The following is a 14,561-nucleotide window of genomic DNA, read 5'->3' on the forward strand; positions in this document are numbered from 1 at the left end:
TTTATATCATTATTTGTTTATTCATTTATTCATTAATTTGTTTGCTTATTCTTTCATTTACTTATTCATTCATGCTTTTATTTGTTCATTTATTTGTTTGCTTATTCATTTCTCTATATATTTATTTGTTTACTCATTCTTTTATTAATTTATCTATCTATCTATCTATCTATCTATCTATCTATCTATCTATCTGTTTGTTTATAGGTAATATAGAGTGTAGAAACAGGGGCTTTGGAGTCAGGAGGGCCTGAATTTGAATCCCACTTCAGTCACTTACTATGTATAAGACTCTGTGCAATTCGTTTAACCATTCTCAATCTCAACTTCAGGGTTGATAATAATAGCACTTACCTTTCAGGTGAGAATCTAATGAAACTATATTGATTTGCAAACCTGTAGGCATTTTTCTCCCAGTAGAAAATCAGCTACTTGAGGTCAGGAGTCATTTTTGTTTGTTTGTTTTTTTGACTTATGTTCTAAATTGTAGGACAGTGTTTTACACACAGTAGGTTATTAATAAATATTAAATTGAATTATTTTGAGTCTCTATGCACTGCTGTGCTGTCACTTAGTGAATATGAAGACTATGACATTGGAGATTTGCGGTCAGAGAACCTGGGTCCGAATCGTGGCTCTGCCACTTATTAGCTGTGTGACTTTGGACAAGTCCCTTAATTGCTCTTGGTCCTACTTTTCACATCTGTAAAATGAAAGGGTATGGAAAAGAATATTGGACTAGATGTCCCTTTCAATTCAAAATCAATTTTGCTCATCTAGAGAAACTTGAAGGTCCCTTTTACTCCAGATATATAATCCTATATTCAGAGAAAGTGACTCAAATGTGCAATATATACAATATAAAGCCTGAAATTCAGAGACTGAATTCAAGTTATGCAGAGATGAAACATCTCTTCTCCACTCAACACACACATAAACACACACACACACACACACACACACACACACACACGTACTGATACATATGCCCTGAGCCCTGTATATTTTATGCTAGCCCACTTTGTGCATGGAGAAAATTCTACTCTAAAGGATTCTAGCCCTCACTTAGAGTATCAATCAGATTGTCCTGTAGGATCCCCTCAGCAGGTCATTAATCCAATCCCCTTACCCCCACCTCCACCCTCTGGCCCTGCCCCTATTCCATTCCAGGGACTAATTTTTCCAATTGGGAAACACATCCTAGCCTTTGATGGCTATTTCTGACAAGTGAATTTTGAGGATTGCTAAGCCTGTCATTTTTTCCCCTTGAATTTTCATTTCTAAGTGTAAATTTGCCATCCCCATCCAGCTGTACATGCATTGGTACAAATATGATTCATGAAGGGTGGATGATTCTGTGTCTCTAATACATTCGGCCGCAGGGCTCAGCGCTGCCTGTGCACCTGTTCAAAGATACAGATTTTTATACTAGTTGCTTTAGAGTCATTTAAGCAGGTGACAACCTACATCTCGAAGAACACATAGTGGGAAATGTTAACAAGAGACTATAAATGTGAAATGCCAGGGCTATTTAATGAAGAGGCTGTTAAAACAATACAGGAATCTCCCTGAAAGGCAAAGTCCAAGTTGATTCCATACAAATGGGTCCAATTCTTTTAAGGTGGTTGCATAAATTAAGGAGACATGGAGTTATGCTGTCATATTAAAACCCAAGAGGAGAAAGTAGGCCCAGGCAACCAATCTGGAAGCAAGTAATTGAAGACCCCTGAGCAGGACGTCATCCTTGGATGTTCTATAAGACTTCAGTAAGGGTAATTTCCATAATTTAATGAATGGATGAAAAAACATTTATTAAGCACTTGCTGTGTGCAAAAGGGCAGCAAGATGGCACAGTGGATAGGGTACTAGGCTTGAAATAGGAAGACTTATCTTTCTGTATTCAAATTTAGCCTCATACACTTACTAGCTGTCTGACCCTGGGCAAGTCACTTAACCCTGTTTGCCTCAGTTTCCTCATCTGTAAAATGAGCTGTAGAAGAAAATGGTAAACCACTCCACTATCTTTGCCAAGAAAATCTCAAATAGGTTCATGAAGAGTTGAACATGACTGAAATGACCAAACAACAACCTAACTGCTGGGCATTATGTTAAGCACTTGATAACCTTTAGCTCATTTTGTCCTCACAACTACTATGGGGCACAGGTGCTATTATTATTCCCATTTCACAGCTAAGGAACTTGAGTCAAAGAGAGATTAGGTAACTTGGCTAGGGTCACACAGCTAGTAAGTATCTGAAGCTGGATTTGAACTCAGATCATCCTGACTCCAAGCTCAGCAATTCATCCACTGTGTTGCTTAAGCTATGTGACATTGAAAAAATCTTTTCAGGGGTGGGAAACTTGCAGCCTTGAGGCCACATGTGGCCTTCTAGGTCCTTGGGTGTGGCCTTTTGACTGAGTCCAAGTTTTACAGAACAAATCATTTTATTAAGGGGATTTGTTCCATGAAGTTTGGATTCAGTCAAATGGCTGCACTTGAGGACCTAGAGGGCCACATGTGTCCTCGAGGGCCACATGTGACCTCAAGGCCACAGGTTCCCTACCCCTGGACTTGTCTGGACCTCAGTTTCCTTCTCTGTAAAATCAGGAATGGAGGTAGATGACCTCTGATGTTCCTTTCATAACAATGGGGAGAATTTTCCATATTGTTAATTCTCTACACTGATGAAATCATAGATGTCCCTTCTTCCTTAAAGAAAAAAAAAAAAGAAATGTGCAGTCACTATATAACCCACTTCTCACCACAGATTGAAGATTGAATTCCAGGATTTTTCTCTCCTGGGAATCCTGAGGTTAGCATCTTCTAAGCAGTTTCTCAATGCCAGCATTTTCTTTCTTGTTTGTTTCCAGAAACCCACATTATGTTAATGCCCCCTTTCCACTCTGACAGACCCTAGGAGGAGAAGTACATACAGTTGATTGAGTGGGAAATCTAAGGTACTTCTTTAAAGGGCCAATGATTTTCCATACTAAAAAATGCTCACTTTTTTTTTGACAAAAGCTGTCAGGTGATCTTTCTAGAGCCAAGTTACAATTTCTTCTACATTCAGTTTGTCAATGTGAGGCTGATACCCCGGCTCCAGCCTGAAATTACCCAGATTAACCTGTGGATATGTCTTTCACACCTCAGGAAGTGTCCTGACTATTGAATTTAGACCTGCAGGCCTGAAAATACACACCCATCTAGGCAATGTACTCTCAGTAAACCAACTCACTGATATTGGCCATTCTTTATCATGCAGGATAGCTGGCTGGCTCACTGCCTTTGGATTCAGAGCATCTGGCATCAGACCCTGCTTTTAGTACTTATACCTGTATGACCTTGGGGAAGCAGCTTCACCTTGTAGGACTCATTTGTAAAATGCACCTAGCTGATCTTCTTTAACGTTCCTTCTACCTCTAAATCCTATAATCCCATAGGTGCTACAAAGCATCTGAAGCTAAATCCTGGGGAACAGATGCTTCCAAGTTAGCTCAAGCCATAGCTGAAAAGGGTCAACATTCCCACCGCCTATTGCCATGTCAAAGTTCCTTAGTCAAGGGTACCAGGTATAAATGAAGGTATTAATCAAACAATAACTATTAGTTTTTGTATTAGCATCCCCTCCCCAGGATAAGTTTAATATTATTTTTCTTCCTTCCCTCCTTCCCTCCCTTCCTACTTCTTTCCTTTCTTCCCTCCCTCCCTTCCTTCCTTTCTTTCTTCCTTTTCTTCCTCTCTCCTTTTCTACTTTTCTTCCTTCTTCCCTCTCTTCCTCCCTTTCTTCTCTCCTTTCCTTCTTCCCTCCCTCCCTTCCTTTCTTCTTTCCTTTCCTCCTTCTTTCATTCCTTCCTTCCTTCCTTCTTTCCTTTCTTCCTTCCACTCTCCTCCACTTCTTTCCTTCCTCTCTCTTTTTCTACTTTTCTTCTTTCATCCTTCCCTTCCTCCCTTTCTTCCCTCCTTCTTTCCTCCCTCCCTCCCTTCCTTCCTTCCCCACCCTCCTTCCCTCCATTCCTCTTAAGAAATTCAATTCAAGTCAATAAACAGTCTTTCACTGCATACTCTCTGTAAGGAACTGTGTTAGGCATAGCACCTTTCCTGATCTCTATTGTTCCCCAACAAGATGAGCTCTCTTTCTTCTTTGAAATTTACATCCACTGAAGAGCATTCAAAGATTATGATATCTGCCTTCAAGGAATCTATAATACAATAATGGAAATAAGCCATGAATGTGGATATTGTGGTTTTACTTCTCCTATGACAGTCTACCTTGACTTACTTAAATATTTGTGCATATTACCCTGTTTCACCTAGTTTCTATGTAGCTGAAGGACTAAATGTGCCAACAATGTTCCCTAACTTCTCAAATTCCTGAGGCAAAGCTCTGATTACTCCACCCTAGTAATGTCTCTGATTTGTATATGGAATTGTGTTGATTGCATCAAGCTTTAAGACACTAAATAGCTTCCTGGAAGATATCAGTATTCACTCAAAGCAGTTTGGTCTATCCATTCACATAGAGAAGACCAAGTGAATGAAGAATGTTTATTACCCAGCTTTCAACATGCATCTCAATGAACATCCTGTGGATTTTGTGCCACAGTGTGTGTATCTGGGACAGATAATAAATACAGACAATGAACTGGTCTCAGATTTTAGAAGGAGGAGTAGAAGGGAGTTGGTTTTGAGGAAACTCAAAGCCCCAAGCTTCCCATGACAGCAAAGATCTGCCTTTTTAACACAGACTTTTTACTTTATTGTTACTATATGACAGTGAGACCAGGGATTCCACTCACTGTGTTGGAATAACTAAAGATGAATATTATAGGGAGGGCAAGGCAAAGTCACATGCTAGGTGCAATCAGACTCCAACATATAACCAGTGAGAACCTCTGAACAGAACAGGTGTGAATGATGCCATGAAGGAATTGGAAGACAGGAATAGATAAGCCATGTGACAAGACTGAGAGATGACAGGTAGACAGAGTATACCATAGATCCCCTCAAGTTGGTGGGGAAAAGGTATTGAAAGCATCTTTGGGATCTGATTGGCTTAGGGGACTAAATAGACTCAGGCTGTACACATAATTCCCTGACTAATTGGGTATAAAACAGCTACAAGGAGCTTCAGGCACTCTGATTCATGCAGAATCATGGCAGGCAGCTCAGACAAGGGAGAATTTGCTCAACAGAACCAACTTGGTTTATTCTGAATGCATATCCTTTTGGAATATCCTTCTTAAGTAATTGTCCTTCTGGTAACTGTTGAGAAAAGAGAAGAAGAGGGAAGAGGAGGGATGAGAAGGAAATAATGAATCTTTTCAAGTAATGTCATGATATGTCTTCAGATTCTAACACATCTTTCCTCCTAAGGGTCCAAAGCATTTCCACATATGCTCTTATAGTTATCTTCACTGATTTTGTTCTTCCTTTTTGAGAACAGAAACATTTTTTCCCTGGATCTGTATGTGTAGAAAATATTCTCAAAACATTTCAAAGTATATAAAACATACATTTCTATCTTCATGCATTACCAGTAGTTTCTTTATTTCCATTGCAAACATGTCTCCACATTCCATTTACATTTTAGCATTTTTTATGAAAAGAGAATCAGCATGTATCAGTGAAAAAAATAATAAGTTTGGAGTCAGACGTCTTGAGTTCCAGTCCCACACCTTTTAGTTACTAACCTTATTATCTTAAACAAGTCACTCAGAAGTTCCTTTCAGAGTATCAATCAAGAATCCCCACCCTGCTCACATCAAGGGTTGTTGTGAAATGCAAAAGCTGTAATACATGAAAACAAACAAATAAACCTTGCAAACTGCAAATCGTTATAAAAATCAGAATCAAGGGGCAGCTAGGCAATGCAGTGGATAGAGCACTGACTTTGGAGTCAGTAGTACCTGAGTTCAAATCTAGCCTTAGACATATAACACTCACTAACTGTGTGACTCTGGGCAAGTCACTTAACCCCAATTGCCTAAGCCAAAAAAAAAAATCAGAATCAAGACCTAGTTGACTAAGACTTTGGAGAAGGAAATGGCAAACTACTCCAGTATCTTTGCCAAGAAAACTCCAAACAGGGTCATGAAGAGTGAGATGTGACTGAAACAACTCAACAGCAAAATAATACTGAAGACTTTCTAAGCACCAAAGTATCTACAGCAAGGTAAAGGAATAGCAATAAAAAATAGCAATGTCTGATACTTCCATTGTGCTTTAAAGTTTACAAAAAACTTAATACGTATCATCTTAATTAAGCATCACAACAAGCCAGTGAAGGAGATGTTAGTTTTTGAGAGGAGGAAATTTAAGATCAGAAAGATCTTCCTTTATACAGCTAGAAAGTCCTATGACCATTGGATTCAAGATTTTGAGCTATAAAAATACTGATAATGATTAATAATCATTTTAATAATCATACCATTTATATAGCACCTTAAAGTTTGCAAAACATTTTCCAAACATTATTTCATTTTTTCTTCACAACAACCCTGGGAGTTAAGTACTATAATTATCTCCAACTTACAGTTGAGGCAACTGAGATAAACAGAGGTTAAATGACTTTCCCATAGTCATACATCTAGTAAATATCTGAAAATTGATATGAACCCAGGTCTTACTGAATTGATCATCCAGAAACTCTGGAGTTTTGATTCAATCCAACTGAGAATAGCAGATATTTGCTGTTTTGGGGAAAGGGATGGCAAGATGCATTCATTAATTGCCTAATATGTTCCAGATACTGTCTAAATACTTTACAAATGTTGTCTCATTTGATCCTCACAACAATCCTGTTAAGTAGGTGCTATTATAATGTCCATTTTACACTTGAGGAAACTGAGGCAGACAGAGGTTTTTGTGACTTGCCTACACTACACAGCTAACAAGTATATGACACTAGATTTGAACTCAGGTCTTTGAATTCATATCTTCCTGACTTCAGGCCCAGCACTCTATCCACTGTGCCATCTTGCTGCTTAGGTGATGGTGATGGTGGTGATCATTGTTGTAGTTCTAATGCCATCATTTTATAGATGAGGAAACCAAGGCCCAGGGAAATTACTTGGTTTGCCCAAGATCACAGAGCTAGCAAGAGACAGAGCTGTGTGGTCCAACCTATGTTTTGGGAATATCATTCTGGTATTGTGGAGGATGTTTTAGAGAGGGGGTAATCTAGAAGCTAGAAGACCAGTTAGGGAGATATTGTAAAAATCCAAGGGAGAGTCAAAGAATGCCTGCAATAAGGTCGTTGTGATAGGCACGCAGAAAAGGCATCAGATCAGATAAAAGTTATGGATATAGGATGGAAAAGGCCTGGCAACTGAATGACTTTTTGGAGTAAGTAACGGAGAAGAATTGAAGATGACTCAGATTCTTGTCATGGGTGGTACATACCTTTGCAGCAGGCCTGGAAATGAGCTGCAAGAGCCATCAATACTGTATACATGCTACGTTATAATGGGCTTCCTGGAATGAATGAACAAAATGGCATGCTAATCAAATATGGCAATAAGAACACATAATAATTACCAACTGCTAGAGGCACTTTTTAAACTTTCAGTACTTTTGGGGTAGTTTGCATCTAAATTAAAATTGAACTTCAAAGCACTCAGATGAGGATGCATTTCTAAGCATTTTCAAAAAAAAAAAAACTGAAAGATAGTCACTGATTAGCATGAAGCTTTGTACCAGCTGCTTGTTACTGTTTCAGGGAATAGGGTAAAAATCAACCCAGAAAATAGCAAGGGCGAGTGGTGGGGGGTGTGGATGGAGAGCAGCTATCTTGATCATCAGAGATAAATGTTTGGAATCCATTAATTTTTTGGTGAATTATTTATGCCTGTGGCTCAATTGTGCAGCTCATCCTCCCCATCCTACCACACTGTGTTTGTTTAGAACCCCTACTGATGACACAAGAAAACACCCCTTTGGAAAAGCTCCTAAGGCCCATTTTCAATAGCAATGGAGATGTGGGTTTAGGTGGTTTACTCCAAGAAGGCTGCATGGTATTAAATATTTATGGTGGCATTAATAACGAAATACTCTTTTCCATTGATGGGAGGAAAGAAGGGAGATGATGAGGCCCAAGCAGAAAGTCTTTAGTTGCCTTAAGAAATCTGAAGAAAAGTACAGGATGATAGCTATAAAGCTAGAAGGGGACTTAAGGACCATCAAGCCCAATCCATCCATTTTATACATGAGGAAACTGAGGCACAGTCAGGCTAAATAACTTAACCAGGGCACACAGTAAATTTCTGAGGTGGGATTTGAACCCAGATCTTCCTGACTCCAAGTGCAAAGCCCTATCCATTATATCACTTTGCATCATTTCCTACAAAGTCTGCACGGCCCCTGGAAAAGTGAGTGGGAGAAAAACAATTATCAAAAGATAGGTGAACTTAGTGCCCAAAATGTCTTTTAATGATCAAGCTTTAGAAAAACTAAGTTGCCTCACGAAAGATCTCTGGATTTTCTTCTCTCTTCTCTCTCTCTCTCTCTCTCTCTTCCTTTCTCCCTCCTTCTCTTTTCCATCCTCATATCATGGGGAGTCTGGGTGATGAGGGCCTGATTTTTAGAGGGTTACATGGAAATTAATAGCTGGTATTTGTATAGTACTCTAAGGTTTGCAATACACTTTATATGATTTCATTTGATTTCCACAATAACTCTTTGCAGCATGTGCCTTTATTATCCCACTTCTTTTCAGATGGAGAAACTAAGGAGAGAAGAAGTACCTAGGTTCACTCAGCTTATAAGTGTAAGGCAGCAGGACTTGAACCTAAGTCTTCCTCCAACCCAGTCCAGCATTCTTGGCTGATGGAACCCCAGCTTAAATTCCCCTTGAAAAAATGGGCAGCTGTTTTAGGATGGGGTGCTGCCAAAGGGTTATTTTGACTTAATTGTAGCCTTAGAGCCACTCAGAATTGTAAAAGTCAATCTAAGAAATGTCACTGATCAGTATCTCAAGGTCATCTACCTGATTTTGTCCCTAAATCCCCTTGTCCCTATCCTCTGCTGCAGTCCCATTCTCTGTCCCCCCCCCCACCATGTTCATGTTCTCTTTGGTTCTGTAGACTTCTCTTCCATTGTAATTTCCATTCCCCCTCTGTTCTCTTCTCTCCCTACAACCTTCTCATCCCCCTCACTACTTCTTTTCCCACCTCCACCTCACCCTCACCTACCCAATTCCTCTAGACATGTATGGTTGTGTAGTTCCTATCCTTGTCTTGTGTCTGGCCAAGACCTGAAGGGAGCCTAGCTGGTCAAGGAGCCTAGCTTCTGAGACTCCCCTCCCACCCAGACATGTGCATACCCATTCACCCACATTTTTCATGGTGGAGAATACAGGAGGAGCTGCCAGTGCATACACTTATACCCTTGCCTTCCTATGGACACACTAACCAAGTCAAACACACTAACCCCTCTTCCAAGCAGCAGGTCCATCATTGCCACTCATTCACTTGCCATTGTAAACACTCAGAATAAGTTGAAGCAACACTACCTTGGTGCTTGAACAACCATGTAATCAAACAAAGTTTTCTTTCTCCCCCATTTGTTTGTTATCCTAGTAAATGGAGGATTGCATAATGAAGGTTCAGTCATTAGAGCTGCATATATCTGCCCTTCTTGGTGTGTTCTACATAGCATACACTGATATTCCCTGCCTGGTTCCAAACCAACATAGAGCAACCTGGTGAGTTTACGCCTGGTCATAAGTGACTAAGAGGCCATACTGAGGAGTGACAAAGAGAAGTCAGAGAGACTGATGGCACAGGTGTGGCTGAACTAGGAATGACTACAATGAGACAAGGTGAAAGGAGCAGAACCAGAGAAAAATTATTTAATGCCAACAATATTGTAATGGCAACCTTAAAAGACCAAGGAACTCATCAACACAATGATTATGCACTATAGCTGGATTCAAGATGAAACATACTGCCCACCTCCCAACAGAGAGATGATGGACTCAGGTTACAGATTGAGGCATATTTTTGGATATGGCCAATGCAGAGATTTGTTTTGTTTGACACTACATGTTCATAGCAGAGATTTTAACATTCTTGCTTTCTCAATCAGAGGAGAAGGGATGGAGATGGGAGGGAGAGAATGCTTAAAATAAAATTTAATTTTTAACAAAAGAATGCCTGTGAACTCTTTGAAAGTGGATAATGTTTGTCATCTGTATTTGCATCATACCTTAGCCACTTTATATGGCACCTGTCAAATAGTAGGTACTTAATAAATGTTTTTGACTGATTTGGACAAGACTAGAGAAAAACCATTGGAGCCAGATTGGTCTTGAAAAACAGAATCAGAAAGTACTTTATTCAGTGGGTAATAGTAAGAAATACTCTTTAACCCAGCAATAGCACTACTAGGTCTATATCCCAAGATGACTATGGAAAAGGAAAGGAACCTATATGTTCTGTAATAATTATGACAACTCTCTGTGGTGGCAAAAAACTGGAATTTGTGGGGATGCCCATCAATCGGGAAATGGCTGAATAAATTGTGGTATATGATCATGGTGGAATACCACTGTGCTATAAGTAATGATGAGCTCAATGATCTCAGAAAAACATGAATAGACCTACATGAAATAATGAAGAGCACTACAAAGGACCTATAGAAGTATGTATTGAATGAGAACACACACAGAGAAATATAGATAGATAGATACATACATACATACATACTTACATACATATACACAAATACAAATACATATACATATTTATATATAAACATATTTGTGTCTAATGGTAGCCATCTTTTTTGGAGAAGAAAGGAATTTAAATGATAACTTTAGTATGTATTTAAAAGGAATAACAAGTTGTACATAATAAATTTGCAATTTCATGTGCAATCATCTTTTTTTCTATTCTATTATATTATGGAAATGCTTGTTTTATTTCTTCGATTCAGAATAAAACAAAATTTAAAAAAGAAAGTGAAAGTTTGAGCAGAGGAGTGATATTATCAAAGCAAAACATTATACAAACAGTAGCATAAAGGGTTGATTGGAGAGAGTGGATAGTAAAGGAAAGAAATGGAGGAAGAACTTTTTATGCCAGTTTAAAAACAATGGAAACCTGAACCAGGGCAGATCTAATTGATACAACAGGGAAAGGAGGTCAGATAAGAAAGATATGGTAGAACAGAAATGTCAGGACTTGACAAAGGAATTGATGTTTAAGGAAAGGAGAGGAAAAATCAAAGAGGAATCCAATGTTAGTGATGAATGGGTAATTAGGAGGATGGCTTGACAAGACACATTAAGCTAGTTTCCAATGTTTCGTTGTGACTCTCAGTAACTGTATTTGTCTTTATGATATCAGCCTATACTTCTTGAGAACAAATAGAATGTAAATTCCTTGAGGGAAGGGATTATTTGGCTTATTTGTTTCCCCTTTCTTTTGTCACTGCCCCTTTTCCTTATCCCCCTTCCCCTTTAACTTCTCCATTAGGTAAGATAGATTTCTATACCCAACCGAGTGTGTGTGTATACATATACATATGTATACATATATATGCACACACATACATACATATACACATACATAAATGTACATATGCATAGTGTATGCGCATATGTTTTATATGTATATACATATGTATTCCCTCTTTCATCCAATTCTGATGAGAATAAGGTTCAAGTGTTGCCTGCCCCCCCATTTTTCCTCCTACTATAAAAGCTCTTACTTGAATATCTTTTTAGATGAGAATTTCCTTCAGTCTTCCTCTCCCTTCCTCTTTTGTGTCATGCATCTCTCTCATTCATTTTTTTAGATCATCCCATTATAAACAACTTAGTTCTATGTCCTTCTAACTATCCTAAAAATTATAAAGTATTTAGGAGTTACATGTGTCACCTCCCCATATAAGAATATAAACAACTTAACTTTTTTGAATCCCTTATGATTTATCTTTCATGTTTACATTTTTATACATCTCTTGTGTCTTGTATTTGAAAGCCAAATTTTCTACTCAGCTGTGGTTTTTTCATTAAGAATACTCTATAGTCCTCTATTTCTCTAAATATCCATTTTTCCCCTGAATAATTATATTCAGTTTTATTAGATAGGATGGTCTTGGCTATAATCCTAGCTCTTCTGTTTTCTTCAATATCACATTCCTATCCCTTCACTCTTTTAACATGGAAGCTGTTAAGTCTTGTGTGATATTGATTTTGGTTCCAAGAATGATTTCTTTCTAGATGCTTGAAGTATTTTCTCTTTGACCTGAAACCTCTGAAATTTGGCTATGGTATTCCTTGGAGGTTTCATTTTAGGATCTCTTTCAGTAGGTGACTGGTAGATTCTTTCTATTTCTATTTCACCCCACAGTTCTAAAGCATACAGGCAATTTTCCTTGATAATTTCTTGAAATATGATATCTGTGATTCTTTTTATGAAGACTTTTAAATTATTTGGTTATTATTAAATTAATTTTCCTTTATTTTCCAGTTTAGTTGTTTTTCAAATGAGGTATTTCACATTTTCTTCTACTTTTTTTCATTCTTTTGACTTCATTTCATTGTTCCTTGATGTCTCAGGGAGTCGTTAACTTCTACTTGCCCAATTCTAATTTTTAAGGCACGATTGTCTTCAGTGAACTTTTTTGTCTTTTTTATCTGTTCAATTCTACTTTTTAAGGAGTGATTTCATCAGTGAAGTTTTGTACCTCTCTTACCATTTGTATAATTCTGTTTTTAAGGTGTATTTTCTTTAGAATTTTTGTGCCTCTTTAACCAAGCTGTATTAATTGTCCCTTTAGAATTTTCTTCCCCTAATTTCATTTCTTTACCCATTTTCCTCTACCACTCTCATTTGATTTTTAACATCATCTTTAGCTCTTTTGTAAATTCTTGTTGGGTTTATGACTAACTTGCTTTTTTTTCTTTTGAGGCTTTGTTTGTAGCTGTTTTGACATCATTATCTTCTAAGTTTGTGTCTTGATCTCCCTTATACGACACAGTCGTGTTCTTTTTTCATTTTCATTTTCCTAGCCTATTTCTTGACTTTGAATTTTATGTTAAAGTTCATCTCTGTTCCTGGAATGGGATTAGGGGGAGAGGTAATGTCCCAGGCTTCAGGGCTTTTTGCACAGCTGTTTTCTTTGTTTTCTTTTTTTAACAATCACAAGTAATTTATTTTTGAGAATCACTTAACATGAAATTATACAAATAAAAATTGTATAAACACAAATCCACATTTGTCATAACACAGATGGCAAAGGACAAAGTAAAAACAAGAAAACTAAACTGGTCATACAATTGGACACAGTTGTGTCACGTACACTAAAAGTCTTTTACAAAATAGTCATCTCAAATCAATAGAAGACCACTCTTCGCTCACTGTTGTCAAATTACAAGATAGGTTGCTGTAGCATCTGCATCTGTTTTCTCCATGTCTCCTTTAATTTAACTGGTAATTGTTTTGGTGATTACCACCTCCTTGGGATTCTTTGCCGTATGGGCTTTGTTGACCACTGTAGTCTGCATATTTCTGTCCAAATAAGTAATTTCTGGAGTTATACCCAGTATAATCATATCTGCCAAAGTCATTATAGTTTTGATCATTACCATAGGCGCTATTATAATGCCCATTTCCTTGCTCATAATAGTTATGGTTGGTTCCAGTTTTAGCCCTGACCTTGGCCATGACCCCTAGTTTAACTTCCCTGATCAATTTCAGTGCCCCTCCCCCATTTCTGTTGTTGCTGTTGTTGACTGTATAACTCTTTGGGCTGGGCAACTCTGATTTCAACTTCCCAAATCCAATCTGATATCTGTTTTCTTCATCTGTATATATGATAAAACAGAATCCTTTCCTTTCATTTGTTTTTGTGTCCATAGGAAGTTCAACATTCTCAAGCTCTCCAAATGTTCCAAAATATTCTTTAATTTGTTTTTCAGAGGTATCTAGGCTCAGTCTGCCAACACATCTTTTTATTGGGAGGTGTGCTCCTTTTTTCTTTAAAGTTTTACCCTTTGGAGTCTATCAACTTGCTATCCAGCTTGTATTCTTCAAATTCCAAGACCTTATGGACACTGGCAGCATCACTGAAAAGCACAAATCCTAATCCCTTTGAGATCCCAGATCTGTTTTAATTGAGTTGATGACCTTTCCAAAATGAGACAGGTATTCAATGAGATCTTTCTTGCTCATATCCTTACTTAGCCCTCCAATAAACATTTTACTATTGTTCTATTGGTTCTTGCTTGACTTTGATTTTGGAATCCTCCAAAAACTCCTCCATGTTGCTATACTCCTTGAATCCTCCATGGCGTGGAGCTGTCAGTAGGGAGCAGGTGGCATGGAGAGAGAGTTCCATTGGCAGCATGTTGTATGGAGCTGGATTTAAAATGGCAGCAGAAGAGTGCACTGCTGTTTTCAAAACTAGTTCTAGGGATTTGGAAGTTTCCAGTACTGGATGGTATGATCCAAGGAGAGGTATGGTCACTGTTCTCCTGATCTGGCATTTGGTCTTTACCCAGCAAAGGTCTTTGATCCCTGACAGTCTCAAGGAATACTGCTCCTAAGGGACCTTG

At 38.1% G+C, this 14,561-nt stretch overlaps 1 pseudogene; it reads right to left on the minus strand.

Annotated features, from left to right (window-relative positions):
* Window positions 1-13,425: 13,425 nt before the first annotated feature.
* Window positions 13,426-14,353, minus strand: LOC114036804 (annotated as a pseudogene).
* Between the last annotated feature and the right edge of the window lie 208 nt (window positions 14,354-14,561).

This window comes from Vombatus ursinus, unplaced genomic scaffold, assembly GCF_900497805.2.
Source record: "Vombatus ursinus unplaced genomic scaffold, bare-nosed wombat genome assembly UNPS02009994.1, whole genome shotgun sequence".
NCBI classification, from domain to species: Eukaryota; Metazoa; Chordata; class Mammalia; order Diprotodontia; family Vombatidae; genus Vombatus; species Vombatus ursinus.